This window comes from Muntiacus reevesi, chromosome 19 (assembly GCF_963930625.1).
Source record: "Muntiacus reevesi chromosome 19, mMunRee1.1, whole genome shotgun sequence".
Classification (NCBI taxonomy): domain Eukaryota; kingdom Metazoa; phylum Chordata; class Mammalia; order Artiodactyla; family Cervidae; genus Muntiacus; species Muntiacus reevesi.
The window spans coordinates 52943730-52970839 of record NC_089267.1 but is presented as its reverse complement, the minus strand read 5'-3'; the positions used below and the strand labels follow the sequence as shown (position 1 = coordinate 52970839).

The 27110-nt window shown below is 38.5% G+C and overlaps 1 long non-coding RNA gene across 1 annotated transcript; it reads left to right on the top strand.

Annotated features, from left to right (window-relative positions):
* The first annotated feature begins 5324 nt into the window (after nucleotides 1-5324).
* On the top strand, nucleotides 5325-25128 carry LOC136150927 (uncharacterized). Its single transcript, XR_010659955.1, has 3 exons — nucleotides 5325-5439; nucleotides 14849-15092; nucleotides 24979-25128. It is a non-coding gene; the product is annotated as an uncharacterized lncRNA (long non-coding RNA).
* The last annotated feature ends 1982 nt before the right edge of the window (nucleotides 25129-27110 follow it).

Below are 27110 nucleotides of genomic sequence, written 5' to 3'. Positions count from 1 at the left end.
TCCCTGAAGTTCCTGGTGTGAGACAGTTATTCATCCATGTTTTCTAATGCTGGATGCAGGATTTTCTCTGTATATATTATATATACAGATAGTCATTTTAATATGATTTTGAGAAGGAAGTTAAATGTATGTCTCATTCATTATTTTAATCAAGGTATCAGCATGATACCCTTAACATCAGGTATTAAGAGAGGTTATCTCTGACCATCCAAAGAAGGTCCTTTCTTTTAATTCTGAGGCAGATCCATTTATATTTTTCCCTTGAAGCACTTAAACAATTTTAAGGTATTTGACTACGTGTTTACTTATTCTTTGCTCTCTTTTATGATGAAAGCTCTGTATGGTTAGAAATTCTGTTTTTTCACTATATCTCCACTGCCTAACATGGTCCCTGAAAGTCAATAGTTTTAGATGAGGCACCAGGGATATGGGTAAGATAAACAGCCCATTCAGTCTTTCAGGCCACAAAACTTCACAACTCTTAGTTTTAACTCTGCCCATTTTGTGACATTCATTTCTTGAAGGGGTTGAGAGAAATATGAAAATACAAAAAGAAAAATGCCTCTAATTTGTCAGAAACAGCTAAAAGTGTTATTATTTTGCCAGTAATAAGATTTATGAACAAAATATATGCACCATTGTGAAAATATAACAATAAACCTGATTGTATTTTCTCCAGCATCATTAAAGACACAGCAAGAGGAATTGGCATTTACTTATACAGAAAAAAACACAAAAACTGAAGTACAACAAATAACTTCACAGTAAGATCATTAATGACAGGAAAAATTGCTGAAGGGTATTAACGAATATTCTCTTTTACAGTATCCTCTGAAAAAAGAAGAAATACCAGTTAAGTTTTCAGATTCAGCCTTTGTAAAGGCAAGTCACCTCTGAAAAATATTTTTAGATGGAGAGATAAACCAGAGTAAAGTATTTCAGACATATTTTTGACACAAGCTAAATGTAAGCCTAGAATAATTTGCTAAATGTCACAAAAGAGAAAAAAATTAGTCAGAATAAATAGCTGTCTTTAAGCTTAACTGGAGTATTTTCCTGTATCTGTGCTTTAAAAAATCACCCCTGTTAGCTGATAGAACACATTAAATCAAAAGGATTTAGCATCATGGTTAATGTTCTTTATGAGCTGCATGGGCCTAGATATTACAGCACATATTTTACATATGTAATTCTGCTTTGGGACTACTTTCAAACCAATGTACAATATGCTGAATTAATAATGCTTATAAGTGTAATATATATGAAGAGAGTTTGAGAAACTCTTGACGAAAGGTGATATATATTTATGAGGTGCCAGATGTTTTCCTTTAAAAGTAATTTTTTTTAACTAACCCACACTTTGGAGATTTGTATTGAAGTGGTCTCTTTGTGGTAGTATATTATTTAAAATATGTTCTGTGAGACCTAGGCACAATGGGGTGAATAAAAGAATAAGTACCTGTCTAAATTTTATATATTTTTAAAAATTGGACTATTGGGGTGCATTTTTTTAATGCAGGTGCAGTGAATTAGATAGAAAACAATAAAAAGAGTTACATATTTCATATATAACTGCAGGTGTTGAACATGCACATATTATTGTTATTTTAATATTTTCCTTTAATTTTGGAGGTAATCGTGATATCATATGCTTATATATCATATTTCTTCCAAGGTGTTCAAACACATCACAGTCATGAATTATTTTACATTTCATAACTTTCCCAGAGGGAAGCAGAGACAAGTATTATTGCCCCATTTTACAGATGAAGTACCTTGTTACCAAATGACCACTTTCTAAATGTCTTCAGAATCTTTTCAAGCATTTTTCAGGGACTTCTTCCTCTGGCCTTCCACAGTGTACAAGAAGCTGGGCTGTTTCTGTTGACCGCCCCGCGCCTCCCGCCCCGCTGCTGTGGTTCCACTCACTTCTCTGATAACTGTTTTGCCACTGTGACTGGGCCCCTCAAGAATGTGTTCACTTCTTCCCAAATATAAGGTAGAGTTCACATTGCAATTATTTTCTGGTATGGCTTTAAAAAATGTTTATTTTATATTGAAGTTGGATTAAAAATGTATTAGTTTCAGGGGTTACAGCAAAATGATTCAGTTACATATTCATATATCCTTATTCAGATTATTTTCCCATTCAGGTTATTGTAGAATATTGAACAGTATTCCAAGTGCTATACAGTGTAGGTACTTGTTGATTACCTATTTTAATATAGCAGTGCGTACATGTCAGTCTCTAACCCCCATCTGTCCTCTCCATCCTTCCCCCGCTTGAAACCACAGGTTTGTTCTCTAAGTCTGTGAGTATGTTTCTGTTTTGTAAATAGGTTCATTTGAGTCATTTTTCAGATTCTGCATATAAACAATATCATACGGTATTTGTCTTTCTCTGTCTGACTTGACTTAATATGATAATCTCCAGGTCCATCGATGTTGCTGCAAATGGCATTACTTCATTTCTTTTAATGACTGAGTAATATTCCTTTGTACATATGTACCACATCTTTATCCACTCATCTGTCAGTGGAAATGTGGTTGCATCCATGTCTTGGCTATTTTAAACAGTGCTACACTGAACATTCAGGTGAGTCTATGCTTTTAAACCATGGTTTTCTCTATCATGCCCAGTAGTGGGATTGCTGGATCATAGAGTAGCTCTGTTTTTAGTTTTCAAAGGAATGTCCATACTGTTCTCCATAATGGTTTTACCAGTTTATATTTCCATCAACAGTGTAGGAGGGTTCCCTTTTCTCCACACTCCCCCCAGCATTTATTGTTTGTAGACTCTTTTTTGACCATGCCGCATGTTTTGTAGGGGTTGGTCTCAGTTCTCCAACCAGGGATCAAACCCAAGCCACAGCTGTGAGTCTGAAATCCTAACTAGTAGGCCCCCAGGGAACTCCCATGTAGACTCTTTCATGATGGCCATTCTGACTGGTGTGAGGTGGTACCTTACTGTAATTTTGATTTGCATTGCTCTACTAATTAGTGATGTTGTGCATCTTTTCATGTGCCTCTTGGCTAGCTGTGTGTCTTCTTTGAAGAAATGTCTATTTAGGTCTTCTGCCCATTTATTTTTCAATTTTTTTTTTTTATACTGAGCTGCATGAGCTGTTTGTAAATTTGGAGGATTAATCCCTTGTAGGTTGCATTGTTTGCAAATATCTTCTCCCTTTCTTTGGGTGGTCTTTTCATTTTGTTTATGGTTTCCTTTGCTGTGCATAAAAGCTCTTAAGTTTTATTAGGTCCCATGTTTAATTTTATTACCATTACTCTAGAAGACAGATCAAGAAAGATATTCCTGTGATTTATGTCAAAGCCTGTTTCATTTTCACATTTTATAGCTCAAGTCTTACATCAGGTCTTTTTGAGTAAACTCAAGTTTGAATAAACTCAAACTCCATTTTGAGTTTATTTTTATGTATGATGTTAAAAAATGTTTCTAATTTTACTTTTTTACATGTAGCTGTCCTGTTTTCCCAGCACCATTTATTGAAGACACACTCTTTCCTTCATTATACATTCTGACCTATTTTGTCATAGATTAATTGACCAGAGGCACATGGGTTTATCTCTGGGCTTTGAGCATCTTTTCATGTGCCTCCCGGTCATCTGTATGTCTTCTGTGGAGAAATGTCTGTTTAGGTCTTCTACCCATTCTTCCTCTAATTTTTTGGAAGAGTTTCAGAAGAATAAGTGATTGATAGAATTCATCTGTGAAGACATTTAGCCCTGGATTTTTGTTTGGGAGTTTTTAATCACACTTTCAGTTTCAGTACTTGTGATTGGTCTGTTTATACTTTCTGTTTCTTCCTGGTGTAGTACTGGAAGTTTGTACCTTTTTAAATTTGTGCATTTCTTCTCAGTTGCCCGTTTTATTGCCATAAAGTTACCTGTAGTAGTCTCATGTTCCTTTGTATTTCTCATTGTCCACTGTAACTTTTTCATTTCTAATGTTATTAATTTGAGCTCTCGCCCCTCTTTTTCCTGATGAGTGTGGCAACAGGTTTATCAATTTTTCTCTTCTTAAAAGACGCCAGGTTATCCCTGGCAGGTATAGGGTTTAATTTTATCAGGATTATGCCCATTTGTACTTCTGTGGATTCTTCCTTGTCTTTGGATGTAGGAGTTATTTATTTATTTTTTGGTTGGCGGCTGGTCCATAGTTAGTTGTGATTTTTGTGTTTCTGTAAAAGGTGACCTCATCTTTCTGCTCTACCATTTGTCTCCACTTAGCTGCTCCACCACACTGTCTTTCTTTAGTTTCAGGAGATATTCACCAGTGGTTTAAGGTGAAGGAAAGACGCATTAGTCCTGGAGCTCTGAGGATAGACAGAACGTCTCACAAACTCCTCCAACAGACGCCGTTCTGTGTGTGTCTGTGTGGAGGGGCTGGCTGCACGCGTCCTGACCCACTTGCACTATATACTGCATTTGCCCCCCCCACCCCCCGCTGAAACTTGGCACTGACCTCACCGATGCTCCTTGGCCAGCCAACGGGCTCCACACTGCAAACTGTAATGACATTTTAAGCAAGCTTGGACTTGTTAGAAAAAAAAAAAAAAAAAAGAGTACTTTCAACAACTGTGAAGATTGTTGAAAATACTCCCTATGGCCTTTCCCTCTTACTCCTCGCCCCACTTCCTGAGGCTAAGGCAGCTTTTCCCTTCCTGAGTCTCAGAGTCAGATCTACTTGAGGCCCTGGGAAGACCAGGAGAAACTTTCTTTCCCTAGTCTAAAATCTGCTGCCATGGGCGCCAGAATTAACTTCTTCCCATTTATTTTAATGGAAATTTCACCCTCACCTATACAAGAGTATGTCCCATCTTATGGCCATAATACCAAATTTATGCAGTGGTCCAGTTCATTGTCTATTGTCTGGCTTGCTTGCCTTGAATGACATCATCTGTGTGACAGAAACTGCACAGCCATGTCTATTTTCATCATCGGGGAGTTAGTCTACATTAGTGTTGTCTTGAGAATCCTGGCTTTTGTGACACAGAACTTGTGCATGTAGGACAACGAACAACTCAGCAGAATCTGAGGTTCTAAGGCCATCAGTACACGGGGGCCCCGTCTGAGTCTCATGTATCACTGTATTCACTCACTCAATGACTGATTCATTAAGCAAACATTTATTTCAGTGTTTGTCTGTGATGGTTGTTACTAGGTCATGCCATAAAAATCAGGCCGGTCCCTGTCTTCACACATCATACTGCAGAGAAAGTAAAATACAAGTAAATGCCAAATTTTCTCTTTTAAAAAATCATTTCAGATCTTTGGGAAGATGGCAGAGGAATAGGATGGGGAGACCACTATCTCCCCCACAAATTCATCAGAAGATCGTTTGAATGCTGAGCAACTTCCACAAAACAACTTCTGAATGCTGGAGGAGGACAGCAGGCACCCCATTCTCTTCAAAAGGAGGTAGGACAAAATATAAGAGACAAAAGAGTTAGGGACAGAGACCCATCCTGGGGAGGGAGTCGTAAATGAGGAGAAGTTTCCAAACACCAGGAAACCCTCTCCCCAGGGGATCTGTGACAAGTTTTGGAATCTCAGAGGGCAACATAACTGGGAGAGGGAAAAAAAAAAGCCCACAGAGCACAAGCCTAATCTGTGGAGAAGTAGCCCAGACGCTCGCATCAGCCTCCAGCGACTGGGGCCTGAACAGGGAGGCACAGGTTGCATCCTTAGGGTAAGGACCGGGCCTGAATGTCCCGAGAACAGTCTGAGGGAGCTAACGTGAGACAGCAACCCAAACTGTGGGATAGCCAGAGAGAGGAGAGAAAAAAAAAAGAGAACTTTCCCACGAAAAGCTCTAACTCACTTTTCCACGAAAAGTGAGTGGGCAGCCTGGCCCACTCACAGAACAAAGAAATGAGTGAATACCAAAGGAGAGTTAGCCAGCTGCGGGCTGGCCCAGACCCCCAACGGAGGCAGAGAGGAAGGCGGGGGACGGCCAGGTAAGTGATTAAGATGCAAAGCCCACCTGGGACAGTGCGCTCACCGAGACGTCGCCTGAGCTCCTCGGACCTGGGAAGGGCACAAAACGCATGCCCAACCGAGTCTGCGCCTGTGTGGAGTACCCGAGAACCTGAACCTGAGCGGCTTAGACCTGGGAAGTGCACACAACCCAGGGCCCACTTTGGACAGTTCCCCTGCAGAGCAACCTGGAGCCTGGGCAGTGTAGACCTGGAAAGCACATGCGCCATGAGCGGGGGCAAACCCAGTGTGGTCCATAGACAGCGAGCACTCCCCACACACGCCAGGGATGTTTGTCTGCAGTGCTCCTCCCTCACGACAACACAACTGAACAGGTGAGCCTAAATAAGTGACCACCTTCACCCCCTTGTCTCATGGAGGAAATTAGACACTGAAGAGACTTGCAAGCAGAGGAAGCCAAAATAAACAAAGAGGGAACCGCTCTGGAAGTGACAGGTGCAACAGGTTAAAATCCTATAGTTAGCATTGACTATGCATTGGAAGGGGCTTCCCTGGTGGCTCAGAGGTTAAAGCATCTGCCGCAATGCAGGAGACCTGGGTTCAGTCCCTGGGTTGGAAAGATCCCTTGGAGAAGGAAATGGCAACCCACTCCAGTATTCTTGCCTGGAAAATCCCATGGACAGAGAAACCTGGTGGGCTACACTCCATGGGGTAGCAAAGAGTCGGACACGACTGAGCAACTTCACTTCACTTTATGCATTGGAAGAGGACTATAGACTTTGAGAAGAAGTATAAGCTAGAACAAGGAACTATCTAAACCTGAACGGACCCCACACTGCCCTCAACAGCTCCAGAGAAATTCCTAGATATATTTTTACTATTATCACTTTTAAAATTTTAATGTAAAAAAATTTTTAAGTTCTTTATTATTCCTTTCATTTTCATTTTTATAACCTACTCTGGTTGCTGCTGCTAAGTCACTTCAGTCGTGTCCAACTCTGTACAACCCCACAGACTCCTCCATCCCTGGGATTCTCCAGGGGAGAATACTGGAGTGGGTTGCCATTTCCTTCTCCAATGCATGCTGCTGCTGCTGCTAAGTCGCTTCAGTCCTGTCCGACTCTGTGCGACCCCATAGACGGCAGCCCACCAGGCTCCCCCGCCCTGGGATTCTCCAGGCAAGAACACTGGAGTGGGCTGCCATTTCCTTCTCCAACTTATAACCTACTATTACCTTGCAAAAAAAAGTACCCTATTTTAAAAGCAAATTTCATATATATATTTTATAATTTTTGTGATTGATTTTGTTTTATATTTTTAATACTGTATTTTTGAGTGTCTAACCTCTACTCTAGATTTTTAATCTTTGCTTTTTGATATTTGTTATCAATTTTTTACCTTTAAGAATTTAATCTTCAGTACCCATTTTTACTTAGGGGTGTGATTACTGACTTGATTGGTCTCTCCCCTTTTGACTCTTTTCTCCCCCAGGTCACCTCTATTTCCTCCCTCCCCCTTCCCTTCTCTACTTAACTCTGTGAATCTCTCTGGATGTTCTGGGCTGTGGAGAACACTTAAGGAACTGATTACTGGCTAGACTGCTCTCTCCTCTTTTGATTCCCCCTCTTCTCCTGGTCACCTCTATCTCCCTCCTCCCTCTTCTCTTCTTCTCCATGCAACTCTGTGAACTTCTCTGGGTGTCCCTCACTGTGGAGAATCTTTTCACCATTAACCTAGATGTTTTATCATTGGTGCAGTATGAATGGAGAAGTCTTGAGGCTACTGTAAGAATAAGACTGAAAGCCAGAGGCAGGAGGCTTAAATCCAAAACGTGAGAACACCAGAAAACTCCCAACTCCAGGGAACATTAATTGACAAGCTCATCCAAAAGCCTCCATACCTACACTGAAACCAAGTCCCACCCAAGACCCAACAAGTTCCAGAGCAAGACACACCACGCTGATTCTCCAGCAACGCAGGAACACAGCCCTGAGCATTAATACACAGGCTGCCCCAAGTCACACCAAACCCACAGACACCTCAAAACTCACTACTGGACACTTCATTGCACTCCAGAGAGAAGAGATCCAGCTCAACCCATCAGAACACTGACGCAAGCTTCCCTAACCAGGAAACCCTGACAAGCCACTAGTCCAAGCCCACCCACAGGGAGCAACCTCCACAATAAAGAGGAACCACAAACTTCCAGCATACAGAAAGGCCACCCCAAACACAGCAATCTAAACAAGATGAAAAGGCAGAGAAATACTCAGCAGGTAAAGGAACACGATAAATGCCCAGCAAACCAAACAAAAGAGGAGAGGATAGGGAGTCTACCTTAAAAAAATTCAGAATAATGATAGTAAAGATGATCCCAAATCCTGAAAACAAAATGGAGTTACAGATAAATAGTCTAGAGGCAAGGATTGAGAAGATGCAAGAAATGTTTAACAAGGACCTAGAAGAAATAAAAGAGTCAATCAATAATGAATAATGCAAAAACTGAGATCCAAAGCACTCTGGAGGGAAACAACAGTAGAATAATTGAGACAGAAGATAGAAAAAGTGAGATGGAGGATAGAATGGTGAAAATAAGTGAAGCAGAGAGGAAAAAAGAAAAAAATAATTTAAAAAATGAGGACAACCTCAGTGACATCTGGGACAATGTTAAACCCCAACATTAGAATCATAGGAGCCCCAGAAGAAGAAGACAAAAAGAAAGGCCATGAGAAAATACTTGAGGAGATAATAGTTGAAAACTTCCCTAAAATGGGGAAGGAAATAGCCACCCAAGTCCAAGAAACCCAGAGAGTCCCAAACAGGATAAACCCAAGGTGAAACACCCCAAGACACATATTAATCAAATTAACAAAGATCAAACACAAAGAGCAAATATTAAAAGCAGCAAGGGAGAAACAACAAATAACACACAAGGGGATTCCCATAATAACAGCTGATCTTTCAATAGAAACTCGTCAGGCCAGAAGGTAATGGCAGGACATACTTAAAGTGATGAAAGAGAAAAATCTATAACCCAGATTACTATACTCAGCATGGATCTCATTCAAATATGAAGAAAAAATCAAAAGTTTTACAGAGAAGCAAAAGCTGAGAGAATTCAGCACCACCAAACAGCTCTTCAACAAATGCTAAAGGATCTTCTCTAGACAGGAAACACAGAAAAGGCTTATAAACTTGAACCCAAAGCAACAAAGTAAATGGCAAAGGGATCATACTTATCAATAATTACCTTAAATGTAAATGGGTCGAATGCCCCAACCAAAAGACAAAGGCTGGCTGAATGGATGCAGAAACAAGACCCCTATATATGCTACCTGCAAGAGACCGACCTCAAAACAAGGGACACATACAGACAAACTGAAGGGCTGAAAAAAAGATATTTCATGCAAATTGAGACCAAAAGAAAGCAGGAGTAGCAATGCTCATATCAAATTAAATAGACTTTGAAATAAAGGCTGTGAAAAGAGACAAAAAGGACACTACATAATGATCAAAGGATCAATCCAAGAAGAAGATATAACATTAGAAATATGCACCCAACATAGGAGCAACGCAATATGTAAGGCAAATACTAAAAAGTATGAAAGGGGAAATTAACAGTAACACAATAATAGTGGGGGACTTTAATACCCCAGTCACACCTATGGAGAGATCAACTATACAGAAAATCAGCAAGGAAACACAAACTTTAAATGATGCAATGGACCAGTTAGACCTAATTGACATCTATAGGACGTTTCACCCCAAAACAATGAATTTCACCTTTTTCTCAAGTGCACATGGAACATTCTCCAGGGCCACATCCTGGGCCATAAATCTAGCCTTAGTAAATTAAAAAAAAATTGAAAACATTTCAAGCATCTTTTCTGATCACAATGCAGTAAGATTAGATGTCAAATACAAGAAAAAACAAAACTATTAACAATACAAACATGTGGAGGCTAAACAACACACTTCTGAATAACCAACAAATCACAAAAGAAATCAAAAAAGAAATAAAAATATACATAGAAACAAATGAAAATGAAAACACAACAACCCCAAACCTATGGGATTCAGTAAAAACAGTGCTAAGGGTTCAGAGCAATGCAAACTTTACCTCAAGACACAAGAGAAAAATCAAATAAATAGCCTAACTTTACACTTAAAGCAACTAGAAAAAGAAGAAATGAAGAACCCCAGGGATAGTAGAAGGAAAGAAATCATAAAAATTTGGGCAGAAATAAGTGCAAAAGAAACAAAGGAGACTATAGCAAAAATCAATAGAGCTAAAAGCTGGTTCTTTGAGAAGATAAATAAGGTAGACAAACCATTAGCCAAATTCATCAAGAAAAAAGTAAGAAAAATCAAATCAACAAAATTAGAAATGAAAATGGAGAAATCACAACAGACAACACAAAAATACAAAGGATCCTAAGAGACTACTATCAGAAACTATTTGCCAATAAAATGGACAATTGGGAAGAAATGGACGAATTCTTAGAAAAGTATAACCTTCCAAAACTGAACTGGAAGAAATAGAAAATCTTAACAGACCAATCAGAAGCACGGAATTTGAAACAGTAATCAAAAATCTTCCAACAAGCAAAAGCCCAGGACCAGATGGATTCACAAGTGAATTCTACCAAAAATTTAGAGAAGAACTAACACCTATCCTACTCAATCTCTTCCAGAAAATTATAGAGGAAGGTAAACTGCCAAATTCACTCTATGAGAACACTATCACCCTAATATGAAAACCAAACAGAGATGCCACAAAGAAAGAGAACTACAGGCCAATATCACTGATGAACATAGATGCAAAAATCCTTAACAAAATTCTACCAAACAGAACCCAACAACATATTAAAAAGATCATGCATCATGACCAAATGGGCTTTATCCCAGGGATGCAAGGATTCTTCATTATTCACAAATCAATCTATGTGATACACCACATTAACAAACTGAAAGATAAAAACAATATGATTATCTCAATAGGTGCAGAGAAAGCCTTTGGCAAAATTCAGCACCCATCTATGATAAAAACCCTCCAGAAAGCAGGAATAGAAGGAACATACCTCAACATAATAAAAGTCATATATGATAAACCCACAGCAAACATTATCCTCAGTGGTGAAAAATTGAAAGCATTTACCCCAAAGTCAGGAACAAGACAAGGGTGTCCACTCTCACCACTACTATTCAATATGGTTTTGGAAGTTTTGGCCACAGCAATCAGAGAAGAAAAAGAAATAAAAGGAATCCAGATTGGAAAAGAAGAAGTAAAACTCTCATTGTTTGCAGATGACATGATCCTCTACATAGAAAACCCTAAAGATCACCAGAAGATTACTAGAGCTAACCAATGAATATAGTAAAGTTGTAGGATATAAAATTAACACACAGAAATCCTTTTCATTCCTATACACTAACAATGAGAAAACAGAGAAATTAAGAAAACAATTCCATTCACCATTGCAAGAAAAAGAATAAAATACTTAGGAATAAATCTATGTAAAGATACAAAAGACCTGTATATGGAAAACTATAAAACACTGATGGAAGAAATCAAAGATGACACAAATAGACCCAGAAATATACCATGTTCATGGATCAGAAGAATCAATATAGTGAAAATGAGTATACTACCCAAAACAAGGTATAGATTCAATGCAATCCCTATCAAGCTACCAATGGTATTTTTCAGATAACTAGAACAAATAATTTCACAATTTGTATGGAAATACAAACAGCCTCCAATAGCCAAAGCCATCTTAAGAAAGAAGAATGTAACTGGAGGAATCAACCTGCCTGACTTCAGACTATACTACAAAGCTACAGTCATTAAGACAGTACAGTACTGGCACAAAGACAGAAATATAGATCAATGGAACAAAATAGCCCAGAGATAAATCCACGCACCTGTTAACACCTTATCTTTGACAAGGAGGCAAGAATATACAATGGAGAAAAGACAATCTCTTTAACAAGTGGTGCTGGGAAAACTGGTCAACCAGTTGTAAAACAATGAAACTAGAACACTTTCTAACACCATACACAAAAATAAACTCAAAATGGATTAAAGATCTAGATGTAAGACCAGAACCTATAAAACTCCTAGAGGAAAACATAGGCAAAACACTCTCTGACATAAATCATAGCAGGATACTCTATGACCCACCTCCCAGAGTAATGGAAACAAAAGCAAAAATAAACAAATGGAACCTAATTAAACTTAAAAGCTTTTGCACAATGAAGGAAATGATAAGCAAGGTGAAAAGACAGCCTTCAGAATGGGAGAAAATAATGGCAAATGAAGTAACTGTCTGACAAAGAATTAATCTCAAAAATATACAAGCAGTTCATGCAGCTCACTTCCAGACAAATAAATGGCCCAATCAAAAAATGGGCCAAAGAATCAAACAGACATTCCTCCAAAGAAGACATACAGATGGCCAACAAACACATGAAAAGATGCTCAACATCATTCATTATCAGAGAAATGCAAATCAAAACCACAATGAGGTACCATTTCACACTGGTCAGAATGGCTGCTATCAAAAAGTCTACAAACTATAAATGCTGGAGAGGGTGCAAAGAAAAGAGAACCCTCTTACACTGTTGGTGGGAATGCAAACTAGTACAGCCACTATAGAGAAAAGTATGGAGATTCCTTAAGAAACTGTAAATAGAACTGCCATATGACCCAGCAATCCCACTGTTGGGCATACACACCGAGGAAACCAGAATTGAAAGAGACATGTGTACCCCAGTGTTCACTGCAGCACTGTTTACAATAGCTATGACAAGGAAGCAACCTAGATGCCCATCGATGGATGGATGGATAAGAAAGGTATGGTACATATACACAATGGAATATTACTCAGCTATTAAAAAGGATGCCTTTGAATCACTTCTAATGAGGTGGATGAAACTGGAGTCTATTATACAGAGTAAAGTAAATCAGAAAGAAAAAACACCAATACAGTATATTAACACATATATATGGAATTTAGAAAGATGGTACCAATGACCCTATATTTGAGACAGCAAAAGAGTCACAGGTGTAAGGAACAGACTTTTGGACTCTGTGGGAGAAGGCGAGGTTGGGATGATTTGAGAGAATAGGTAATAGTGTATATTACCATATGTGAAACAGATCGCCCGTCCAGGTTCGATGCATGAGGCAGGGCACTCAGGGCCAGTGCACTGGGATGACCCTGAGGGATGGGATGGGGGAGGCGGTGGGAGGGGGGTTCAGGATGGGGAACACATGTCCGCCCACAGCTGATTCATGTCAATGTATGGAAAAACACCACTACGATATTGTAAAGTAATTAGCCTCCAATTAAAACAAATTAATTTTTAAAAAATGAATGAAAAATCATTTCAGTTTTTGTCTACAGATTATCTCTTTTCTACTAGATGCCATCCAGAGGGACTGTTAACCAGGTGCTCCATTAAGGACTGGACATCACCAGTTCCCTTGATCACTGTCTCCCTTCCTCTCTGTCTCACTGTTGAAGCTGAAAGTTGTGCTTTTAGACATCTCTTTTTCCATGTGATGATTCATAGCATCATTCATAATACCACTTCCTCCAACTTACCCAGAGAGATAGCAATAAGATTTTGGGCAGCTGTTGCATCTGTGAATTTTCTCAAACAAGGTCAATATTTATCTGAAGTTCAGTGTCATCAGTAAACCTAAAATGAACAACAACCAAAGATTCTATGAAAATGTAGACTGAATTATTTTTATGGAAATTCTTAGGAACATAATTGATAGGGAAAGGGCATTTAAATGGCACTGTCTTTCTTCTTACACAAATAAAACATTTAATTTCTGTACATTGATCATAAAGATATTTATTTTAAAATTTGGAATGTTAGGTAATTCCGTAGTTTATTACAAAAACTATGAATTAGAAAGAGGGAAAAAAAAAAAGATTTCTGAGTTTGAGCAATACCTACCATTTAAATAGCAAGTGTGATTTATTTTAAAATTTTATTATGTAAATCATTTATCATTTTTGCATGTCATAAAGAGAATAGTTTTGCTTTTTATCTTTATATAGATTCATAGATTCACAAAATCAAAAGAGTTGGAAGATGCCTCGGAAGTCCTTTCCTTTCATTTTAACTTCTTTTGGACACTGATATCTCTTTATCCCCATAATGGACAATTTTTTCCCTTCATTTGAACACACAAAAAATTGGAAAAATCACTGTTTGTTACTTCCCAGTTCTCACAGTTCATTTCACTGTTGGACCACCTTGATGGCTGTCAGAAATTCCCCATTATACCTGAAATCCTGCCCTTTTAGTCTTCTAAATATTGGCATAATCGGTGCTCTCTACATATTTGAAGAGAAAAATAATGTGCCTTCCATCCCCACCCCCCTTTTTTATTCCCAGGCCAAAAACCTTACTTTATAGTAAGAGAAGGATCCTTTATGTCAGGCAGGGAAGCAACACAACAAATATACAGAGCAAGCACTTTGTGAATTCAGCTCACGGTACTGGTTAGAGCATGGAATTCATGAGCAGTAAGAGAAAATAGAAAAATTGGAAATGAGATCGGAGTCTGATTGTGGGTGGCTATGGGCAAGAGGATCTTTGCTGTGTTTATTAGGCAGGTTCATGATTTGATCAGAGAGCTGCTTCTGGAAGATTGATCAGAACATGACTGGAGGGTGAGTCCCAGATGTATATGAATTTTGGGTCATTTTTCCTCCATAGCTTTTCAATATTCCAATCCTTGTGTAACTCCTTTTGTTGAGTGTGGGCTGAACATAGTAACTAAATTCCAGCCAACAGAAAGTAGTGTAAGTACTAGGCTGCCACTTCATAACTACCTTACATAAGATTGTTATTTTCATTCTATCAGAAGACTCTCTCTGTTGCCTGCTCAGTTTGCATGGATTCATGAAGCAAGTTAACTCCCTGGAAAGATCCATGAGCAAGGAACTGAGAATTCCCTCTGGCCAACTACCAGTGAGAAACTGAGGCCCTCAGTCCAACAGCTTGCAAAGAAGAGAATCCTGCCGCCAACTACATGAACTTGGAAGTGGATATTTCCCCAGTTAAACCTTGAGATGACTACATCCCAGCTGACCCACGGATTACAACGGGTAAGAGAACTTTAAGCAGAGGACCCAGCAAACTCATCATGGATTCTTGACAAGTAACTTGGCTAACAATGTGTCTTGTTTTAAGCTGCTGATTTTTATGGTAAATTGATTACTTCTGGGCACATGAGCTATAGGAGCTTAACTTGATGCAGAGGTTGTGAGTTTGCAAACACTGAACAAGAGTATAGTGATGCCTAGAAATAATGGGAGATTGTAAATGTTTAGATTATGGATTTTGATGCTTCTGTACATGTACATTCATAAGTTCATTCATATTCAACAATAAAACAGAACTGTATCATCTGGACTGAGGTATTACTCACAGCAAAAGGGAGTACTTTTGTATCCCTAGAGAGCACATTTGATAAATTTTTATAAGCAAATTTGTAGATGCAAAGTATATACAATGCGAAAATGTTTAAGTTTTTTTGTTAAAACTGGTAGAAGACCAGTCAATGAAACCTCTAAATAGGACCTCAAAAATTAAGAAAGGAGTTAGCCCTCATATTTTAATGTGTTCTTGCTACCATTTTTCAACTGTAAAACTCATTCCAAATACTTGAACTTACAGAGCAGATCTTTGGCAAGATAGCTGAAAGCATAACAAGTAAAACACCACCGCCAGAAACAAAATGAAATGCTGCCAAACCATGTCAAACTGCTTTACTCTGCCAAGTCCAAAGATCGATACATTCTTTGTTGTGAAAATACCTCATTAATGAATGTTTCTATGATTTTGCATTTTGTTACAGAAATTTCACAACGTAATGTTAATTTTCCTTATTGGGGGAACTGGAAATGCTGAGAAAAAACATATAAAGAACATCCCTTTGAAACACAGGAGTTCTAACAAGGCAAGAAGAATTATGGGACCACAACCAGGAGGAGATAGAAACTCCAAGAAGTAAAATCAGGATTTGGGGCTACTTTTTTCCTCTGTTTAGAGGCACCTGTAGCTTCTATTCTACCTGTAGATTCCTACACTGGAGTAGGAAATGACAACCCACTCCAGTGTTCTTGCCTGGGAAATTCCAGGGGCCTGGTGGGCTACAGTCTGTGGGGTTGCAGAGTCAGACATTACTGAGTGTCTGAGCACAGATGCACATACAATAGATTCTATTAGAGACAAGCTGAGTGGAACTTTTGATAAATTAACAGTTCTAAGGAACAGAAATTCAAATATAAGACAGCCAAATTAGAAACCCTAGAAAACCTGTGTCAGTTGAATTAAAACCTCCAAGGGATACACTCCAGAACAGAGAAACCAGGAATAAGATATATCCTGTCCCTAACAAGGGTTGACACTCTCAATGTAAACTGTCTCAGGCTCAGTAATTGGATTAAGAGGATCACCACTTGCTAGTACTCCAGCTGATGGTCTAAATCAAACATAAATCCTCAAAGGGATTCACTTTGGGGTAAGATGGAGCATTCTGAGGCAGATCAAAACAATTATAAAACAGAAAACCTACAAGAGTTACAAAATTACTTTCTTGAAGGCATCAGAGAACTTCAGCAGCCACAAAGAGTAAAAAGAGTAAGATTCCAACGAGGGGATTCATTATGGAGAAAAGCTAAGGGCTTGAGCATCCTTGTAGGCATTTATTGGTTGTAGATTTGAGGCAAAATGGAGATTCCTAAGTAAACCTGCACGTGGGGTTGCTACTAGGAGGAGAGAGTGACCGACAGAGATTGGAGGGGTCACACAGAAGAATCGGAGGTTTCAGAGACCTCAGCTATGGTGCTCGCTCCTGCAGTGTATGTCTTAAACTCTAAAACTGCACAGAACTGGAGGCCAAAGAACTAAGACCAAAGACAAAGTGCCTAAAAATCCTGGGACTGTATTGAAAGACTAATTATTTTAATGTTGTCCATTTTTCCTGAGCTTGTTTAGTTGCTTCAGTTGTGTCCGACACATTTGCAACCCCATGGAATGGAACCCACTAGGTTCCTCTCTCCATGGGATTCTCCAGGCAAGAATACTGGAGTGGGTTGCCATTTCCTTCTTTGTTCCTGAGCTTACCTAAGGATTTAATGCAATTCCAACCAGATTCCTCAAGGATATTTTTTAGGAGAAATTGATAAACAGATTAAAAATAAATATGGAAATGCAAAAAAGAAAACCAAATTTTGACGAAGTATAAAATTGGAGAATGTACACTAACCTATACCAAAACTCAGTAACTATTATAAAAATTTAATTAAGACAGTATGTATTGGTATAGGTACCAATATGGAGGCTAATGAAATGAAATCAAGAGTCCAGAAACCTACCAACCTGTTTATGGTCACTTGATTTATGATATATATGATGCCAAGAGGCAAAGATTATCTTTTCAATAAATTACCTTGTGTCAACTATATACCCATAGGAGAAAAAACAAAATCTGGCACTTGCCTCACACTTATATATAAGCCAGTTCCTGGTGGGTTAAAGCGAAAAATATGAAAATTATGGCAATAAGGTTTTAAAAGATAATAGAGGGAAATCATCTTGACCTTGGGAAAGGAAAGTAATTTTTATATTAAAGTGATAACCATAAAGTATAGACCTGGAGTCTGTGATACATAGTGAAGTAAGTCAGAGAAAAACAAATATTGTATATTAATACATGTATATGGAGTCTAGAAGAACAGTACATATGAACCTATTTGCAGGGCAGGAATAGCGATGCTGACATAGAGAACCAAAATGGGGACATGGGGCTGGGGGAGGGGAGGGTGGGATAAAGTGGGAGAGTAGGATTGACGTATATACATCTATATACTACCATGTATAAAACTGATAGCTAGTGGGAACTTGCTGTATATTGCACAGGAAGCTCAGCTTGGTACTCTCTGATGACGTAGAGCCAGGAGCTGGAGGATCAAGAGGGAGAGAATATATGGATACATATAATTCATTCCTATACGGCTTCCATGATGGCTCAGCAGGTTAAGAACCTGCCTGCAATGCAGGAGACACAAGAGATGCGGGTTCGATCCCTGGGTCACAAAGATCCCCTGGAGAAGGAAATGGCAACCCACTCCAGTATTCTTGCTTGGAGAATTCCACAGACAGAGGAGCCTGGTGGGCCCCAGTCCATGGGGTCACAAAGAGTTGGACACGACTGAGTGACTAGTACTAACTCATTCGCTTTATTGTACAGAAGAAACTAAGAACATTATAAAGCAGTTATCTTCTGATTGAAAAATAAACATGGAATTGCTGTGTGATATGGTAATTCTACTTCTGGGAATATACCCAAAAGAAGTGAAAATAGGAACTTAAATAGACATTTGTACACCCACCTACATTCATAGCATCATCACTCCCAAGAGCTGAAAGGCAGTAACAACCCAAATAACTATTGAATGAATGGATAAACAAAATGTGGTATATATGTGTGTGGAATATTATTCAACCTTAAAAAGGAAGACAGTTATTTTGACATAAATGGATGAAACATGACGTTATGAACCCTAACATTATGCTAAGTAAAATAAGCAGACACAAAAGGATAAATATTGCTATTTACTCATATGAAATACATAAAGAAGTCATATTCATAGAGACAAAAACTAGATCAATCATAGAGAACAAAACTAGACAAAAGCCAGAACTGGGGGAAGGGAGGTTTGGGGAGGTATGGGGAGTTGTTTAATAGGTGCAAAGTTTCAGTTTGGGAAGATGAGAAGTTCTGGAGATGGATAGTAGTGATGGTTCAGTTCAGTTCAGTTGCTCAGTTGTGTCTGACTCTTTGTGACCCCATGGACTGCAGCACACCAGGCTTTCCTGTCCATCACCAACTCCCACAGCTTGCTCAAACTCATGTCATTGAGTCTGTGATGCCATCCAACCATCTTATCCTCTGTCATCCCCTTCTCCTCCTGCCCCCATTCCGTCCCAGCATCAGGGTCTTTTCTAATGAGTCAACTGTTTGCATGAGGTGGCCAAAGTACTGCAGTTTCAGTTTCAGCCTCAGTCCTTCCAATGAATATTCAGGACTGATTTCCTTTAGGATGGACTGGTTGGATCTCCTTGCAGTTCAAGGGACTCTCAAGAGGTTTCTCCAACACCACAGTTCAAAAGCATCAATTCTTTGGCGCTCAGCTTTCTTTATAGGCCAAATCTCACATCCATATATAACTACTGGAGAAACCATAGCTTTGACTAGACAGACCTTTGTTGGCAAAGTAATGTCTTTGCATTTTAACATGCTGTCTAGTTTGGTCATAACTTTTCTTCTGAGGAACAAGTGTCTTTTAATTTCATGGCTGCAGTCACCATCTTCAGTGATTTTGGAGCCCAAAAAATAAAGTCTGCCACTGTTTCCACTGTTTCCCCATCTATTTGCCATGAAGTGATGGGACTGGATGTCATGATCTTAGTTTTCTAAATATTGAGATTTAAGCCAGCTTTTTCACTCTCCTCTTTCACTTTCATCTAGAGGCTCTTTAGTTCTTCACTTTCTGCCATAAGAGTGGTGTCATCTGCATATCTGAGGTTATTTCTATTTTTCCTGCCAATCTTGATTTCCAACTTGTGCTTCATCCAGCCTGGCATTTCACATGATGTACTCTGCCCATAAGTCGAATAAGCAGGGGGACAGGCTTGATGTACTCCTTTCCTGATTTGAAACCAGTCTGTTGTTCCATGTCCAATTCTAAGTGTTGTTTCTTGACCTGCATACAGGTTTCTCAGCAGGCAGGTCAGGTGGTCTGGTATTCCCATCTCTTTAAGAATTTGCCACAGTTTGTTCTGATCCACAAAGTCAAAGGCTTTGGCCTAATCAATAAAGCAGATGTTTTTCTGGTATTTTCTTGCTTCGATGATCCAATGGATATTAGTAATTTGATCTCTGGTTCTTCTGCCTTTTCTAAATCCAGCTTGAACATCTGGAAGCTCATGGTTCATGTACTGTTGAATCCTGGCTTGGAGAATTTTGAGCATTACTTTTCTAGCATGTGAGATGAATGCAACTGTGCAGTAGTTTGAGCATTCTTTGGCATTGCCTTTCTTTGGGATTGGAATGAAAACTGACCTTTTCCAGTCCTGTGGCCACTGCTGAGTTTTCCAGATTTGTTGGCATATTGAGTGCAGCACTTTCATAGCATCATCTTTTAGGATTTGAAATAGCTCAACTGGAATTCCATCACTTCCACTAGCTTTGTTTATAGTGATGCTTCCTAAGTCCCACTTGACTTTGCATTCAAGATGTCTGGCTCTATGTGAGTGATTACACCATTGTGGTTATCTTAGTCATGAAGACCTTTCTTGTCTAGTTCTGTGTATTCTTGCTACCTCTTCTTAATATCTTCTGCTTCTGTTAGGTCCTTTATTGGGTCCATTTCTGTCCTTTATTGTGCCCAACTTTGCATGAAATGTTTCCTTGGTATTTCTAATTTTCTTGACGAAATCTCTACTCTTTCCCATTTTATAGTTTTCCTCTATTTCTTTGCATCGATCACTGAGGAAGGCTTTTTTGTGGTGATGGTTACACAATGTGAATATACTTAATGCTACTTAACTATACTGATATAAGCGGTAAATTTTATGTAAAGTACGTTATGGCAGTAATAAGGGGAGAAAAGAATAGACTGAAAAATCAAAATAAAACTGCTAATTAGAAGGCACCATTTGAAGAATAGAAACACAAGCTCCCCTGCCCCCCCCCACACAAATGCTTGTATGATTTTAAATACATATAGCTAAGAAAGGGTTTGTATCCATACAAATTGATAAGGAAAGGACAAATCCATAGAGTAAGTGGCAGGACTCTGCACTGAATTCAAATAAGACTCAACCACATTAGTCATCAGGGAGATGTAAGTTACACCCACTGTGAGATACTACTCTTCCCATGGAAGAAGAGCTAAAATACGAAAACTAAAATCGCAAAGTTGGGTGAGGATGTGGGATGTGGGAACTCTAATACACTGCTGTTGGGTTTGTAAGTCAGTACAACCACCAGAAAACAGTCTGCAATGATTCACAAGCGTTAGAAACATGATGACTTTTTATACAGAAATTCCAGCTGAAGAAGTACTTATACAGAAATACTGTTGAGAAGTAAAATCTGAGTACTAAACAATATACATAAGAATTTTAACAATAATAACTGTAAGAATCGCAACTGAAATCAGATCAATGAAAATTAATCTCATGAGTATAATGTGAAGCATAGGATGCCAGACACAGAAGAATATCATCTGTATTGTTGGAAAGATAAGCATTTAAAACTCCCAAAATTAAAAAGATTGCATTAAAAGTAGGACTATGGATCAACAAAATGAAAAGAAACCCCACAGGATAGAAGAATATATTTGAAAATGAAGCAACCAGCAAGGAATTGCTATCCAAATATACAAACCACTCAAACAGCTCAAAGTTAAAAGAAGAGCCCAATCAAAAAATGGGTAGAAGATTTAAATATACATTTATTCAAAGACCTACTGATAGTCAACAAACACATGAGAAGATGTTCAACAGCACTATATGTCAAATCTAAAAAAAAAAAATAGTACAAATGAACCATTTCCAAAGCAGAAATTGAGTCCCAGATATAGAAAACCTATGGTTACTAAGGAAGAGATGCAGGGGAGGGATAAATTGTGAAATTAGGATTGATATATGTACAGTATAATATGCAAAATAGATAAGAACTTACTGTATAGCACGGGGAACTCTATTCAGTACTCTGTAGTGACCTATGTGGGAATAGGAATCTAAAAAGTAGTGAATATTTATATAACTGACTCCCCTTACTGTATGGCATAAACTAACACAACACTGTCCAATCAACTATACTCCAATTAAAAAAAATATTAACAGTAGGAATATGGGTTACTTTGGGGGAGGCTGTAGTAGAGAAGGGAAATGAGTAGGAGGGGACAGAAAGGGCTTTTGAGTGATGGTGTTTCTACTGTTTGAAAACGTAGCAGTTTTAAAATTATTAGGTTCTATGAGTCAGGAATGAGGCACAGTTTACCTGGGTCCCTCTGTTTCAGTATCATTCTTACGGATGAGATTAAAGTGTCAGCCAGGACAGTCTTTTCAAGCCTCAACTGGAGCTCAAGTATCTTCTTCCAGACTCAGGGCTTTGGTTCTGGCAGGCCCCTGAATTCTGCTTCCACGCTCACTCATGTGGGTCTCTCCCCAGGGCAATGTGGTGACTTTGGAGGTGACTGGCACCACTGTGAGTGCTTTAAGTGGAGAACAAGAGAGAGAATGCCAAGAGGGAAGCCACGTCCTTTACATAATCTGATCTCAGAAGTGACTCTCCATCACCTCTGCCTCATTCTTTTTGTTGGAAGCACATCTACCCCAATGCATACAAGGACATGAATCAACAGGAAGCAGGTATCACTGAGGTCCATGGAGCTTGTCGGCCCTAGATGGTGATGTCAGTTTCTAGACCTTGGTGGAGATTATGTAATTGCTTTATGGTTATTCATTGGACTGTGTGTGTTCTGCACACTTTTCTATAAAATGTTATCTTTTACAATAAAACTATTTTTAATTAAAAATAAACAGTCATAGCTTCACAAATGACAGATATCATGTAAAGGTATTTTAGAACATATCTTAAAAATCTCTTTGTAAGATTTAGTTAAATGGGGCAGAAATGAATAATGGGAAAATAGGAATAAAAATGTAGAGCAGTACTATGAATAGTTTGTGGACTGGTTTATATTGAAACACTGCTTGTCTTATTTGTCTTGCAATTACTTTTGGTGATGCTACAGATATGGTGATTTCCTGCAGTACTAAATTCTCCTCAACATCTGAGTTAATGTGATGTTTTGCTTGTCTGAATAAATTCGTATCTTTCAAAAAAAAATAAACAGTCATAAAATTTCTTCAGGTTTCATGTTCCTGATTCCTTGAATGTACTCAAGATGCTATATAACTCGAGAAACTCTTACCTCACTCATTTAAAAATGTGGACTGATTTAAGAATATTTAGGAATTTTAACTAAGGATCCCACTTACAAACAGGTAAATTCACCAGTATTCAGAATAGAAATTGATAAATTGAGCTGATCTTTTACATGGGAAGCAATTGTTCTTAAGACTCTATTCAAACTTTTCTTACTTAGGATATTTTTTAGCTATATGAAAATAAAGTATACTTAAGAGACAGTCTCAAATTTTCATGAGTGACACTCTCAGTATGAAATTATTAAATCATAATACCTTAATTATGATTGTCTCAATTTCTTTGAAAAAATAATTCTATTTCACAGACATTTCCAATACTGATTGAATAGGAAAATAAGAATGTCAACTAATCATGTATTTTGCCACATATAAACATTTTTGTTAGTATCTAAACATGAATATTATGCCTAAATGGAATATAAATGGTGCACATGGAATTGATAGAAAAATAAATCTTTAAATTTGTACTAGTCCTTCAATAACAATACACATAGATAAATTAATTCTTTCATGGATAGAAGAGGAACAGCTTACAGTTTGCATGTACTGCTCACTCATTCCTTGACAAACCTGACATTTGGCACAACCCAGCCAGTCAACCTGCCCTTCTTGATGGGAAAGAGCACAGAAGTGAACATGGATGTGAAACACCGCTGTCACTTCCCCTCAAGTTGAGAAATCCAGAGGGAACTTGAGAACAGGTTAAAAAGCATCCAGGAAAAGTACAATGTTTCTTTTTTATGTAATATTTTACTATAAGTGAAAATCATTAGATACAAAAATTTATAAAAGTGTATACAAATAATATACAAAATTGACTTTTTAAAAGTTTATTTTAAATCATGAAATCTAAATCCTTAGATTTTAAGAATTTCACAGTAATAACAGTAATAAATGTCAGTTATTGAGCTATTCTTTCTCTTAACTTCAAAACCATCCTTCTATACTTTGATGCAAGGGTGGAGACCTTGCAAACCACACTGTCAGCTGCTCATCAACAGATTCCATCAGTAGGGGCGTAAGAAAGAACATGGAAGGGTGGAGGGGAAAAGGGCTTATTCTGTCCTCTCTGCTGGCTGGTCCTGACAGATGGCTTGGCAGTAACCCTTAACCCTAGCAGTGGCAGCTGATTCCAGCCTGTATTTGTCCCCACTCCTCAGACCCCTCAGACATACAAGGGACATGGCTCTCAGGACCCTCCATCCACCTCTTCTCGTTACTCAGCCCTGGAGATGGTGGCTACTTCCAGAAGACAAGTCTGTTTGTGGTACCTTGGTATTTTTATAGTTTCAGTTCTCTAGCATATGTGTGAGCAATTCCATATACTGACTTCTGTGTTCAAATGATAAATATGATTTCTTGTTTTCCTGACTGGACTCCAACTGTTATAGTAGTCTACACAATCATTTTATAATTATTATAAAATTGTATTATGGCTATATATGATCCTATTCCATGATTTTCTGAAGAGGAAACTGTTTTTCCTCTGCTAGCTTAAGCGAAAATAATTCCACTGGTTTAGGAAGAAAAACTACTGATTACCATTTAGATTTTGGGAAGTCTACACACAAATAATTTCTGGATTCTAGACCCATTAGTGCTCCATAAAAATCACAAGATAGATAGTAAGAATAAGTCTGAGCTAAGATTATTAATATCAATCCTTCTTAGAAGTCCTGTTGCCATACCATACATGAGAAAACAAATCTATAAATATATTACAAATAAGAGCTTTTTCTATTATTAAGAATGATAGGGGGAAAGTACATTAATTTTTTTTATTGAACAAAATAATAACAAATTTTAAAAAATTACAAAAATACTTGGCAGTTGACCAACTGAAATACTGTGTTTACTTATATACTTGATATTTTGAAAATACTAGATATTTTTGAGAAATACCAATAAAAAGTTTGTTTCCATTGTGTAAATATGCATTTTTCATATGTTCTCCTTTTGAAGGCAAAAGGAGAAGTGGGTGGCAGAGGATGAGATGGTTAGAGAGCATAACAGACTCAATGGACATGAGTCTGAGCAAGCCCCAGGGAGCCTGGCGTGCTGAAGTCCATGGAGTCGCAGAGGCAGATATGACTTCGTGACTGAGCGATGACAACAAACACTGCATGTTTCTGATAACAAGGCGAATGCCTGCGAAAAGTGTTTGTAAGAGTTCCAGAGACATTTAGTACACTCTTCAGTTTTTTAATAAAAATTACTTTCTATGATTCAGGCTTCATATTTATGTGTTTTTTTGCATCTTTTGTTCATTTTTAACGTAGAACATAATGGTGATTTTGAAAATAAAGAATTAAAAAGCATATGTGAAGGAAATGGGACATAGAGTTCTAAATTTTAATAGATTACTCATCAATTTCCATTTGGATACTTGGAGACATTTTTTTCCCCAATAATATGAAGCTAATTAATAGCTCATGTAGCTCAATACCGGAAAAAACAACAACAACAACAACAAAAGGGTAGAAGACCTTAATAGACATTTCCCCAAAGAAGATGTACAGATAGCCAGGAGGCACATGAAAAGATGCTCAACATCACCAATAGAGAAATGCAAAACTACAGTGAGGTACCACCTCACACGTGTCAGAATGGCCACCATCAAAAAGTCTGAACATGGGGCTTCCCCGGTGGTTCACTGGTAAAGAATCTGCCTGCCAATGCAGGAGATACAGGTTCCATCCTTAGTCCAGGAAGATCCCGCAGGCCGCAGAGCAACAAAGGCTGGGCACCACAGCTATTGAACCTGGGCGCTAGAGCTTGGGAAGCACAATTACCAAGCCCACGAGCTGCAGCTACTGAAAGCTGCATGCCCTACAGCTCGCGCCACCCAGCAAGAGAAGCCACTACAACAGGGAGTCTGTGCATAGCAGCTAGAGAGAAGCCCCCACTCGAGACAACTAGAGAAAAGCCCCCACGGCAGTGAAGACCTGGCCCAGTCAAACATAAACAAATCTTTAAAACAAATGCTGGGGAGGGGTGGAGAAAAGGAAATCCTTTTATACTATTGGTGGCAATGTAACTTGATACAGCCACCATGGAGAACAGTGTGCAAGTTCCTTAAAAAGTAAAAATAGAACTACCATATGACCCAGCAATCCCAGTCCTGGACATATACCTGGAGAAAATCATAATTTCAAATGATACATGCACCTCAGTGTTCACTGCACCACTGTTTACAATAGCCAGGACGTGGAAGCAACCTAATGTCCCTCAACAGAGGAATGGATAAACGTGGGGGGGGGGGTGTATTTATATATATATATATATATATATATATATATATATATATATATATAGTGGAAAACTACTCAGCTGTAAAGCAGAACAAAACTGTGACAGTTGCAGAGACATGGATGAACCTAGAGACTCTCATACAGAGTGAAGTAAATCAGAAAGAGAAATATTGTTTATTAACACATATATGAAGAATTTAAAAAAATAGTACAGATGAACCTATTTACAAAACAGAAATAGAGACCCAGCCATAGAGAACAAGCATGCGGATGCCAAGGGATTGGAAGGGGGATAGGATAAATTGGGATATTGTGACTGACATATGCACTGCTATGTATAAAGTGAAAAAAAAAAAAAACTGAGTGTTATTAGTTGCTCAGTTGTGTCTGACTCTTTGCAACCCCATGGACTATATAGCCTGCCAGGCTCCTCTCTCCGTGGAATTCTCTGTGTAGGAATACTGGAGTGGGTTGCCATTCCCTTCTCCAGGGGACCTTCTTGGCCCAGAGATCGAACCTGACTGCACTGTAAGCAGATTCTCTTTTTGTCTGAGCCACCAGGGAAGCCCGCTGTGTATAAAACAAATAACTAATGAGAACATACTGTGTAGCATGGAGGGGGGTGGGAATTAAAATATGTTTGTAGGACATATATTAAGTTAACCTCAAAAATGCATCCCATAATACACTGCTGCTGCTGCTGCTAAGCCGCTTCAGTCGTGTCCGACTCTGTGCGACCCCATAGACGGCAGCCCACCAGGCTCCCCCGTCCCTGGGATTCTCCAGGCAAGAACACTGGAGTGGGCTGCCATTTCCTTCTCCAGGGCATGAAAGTGAAAACTG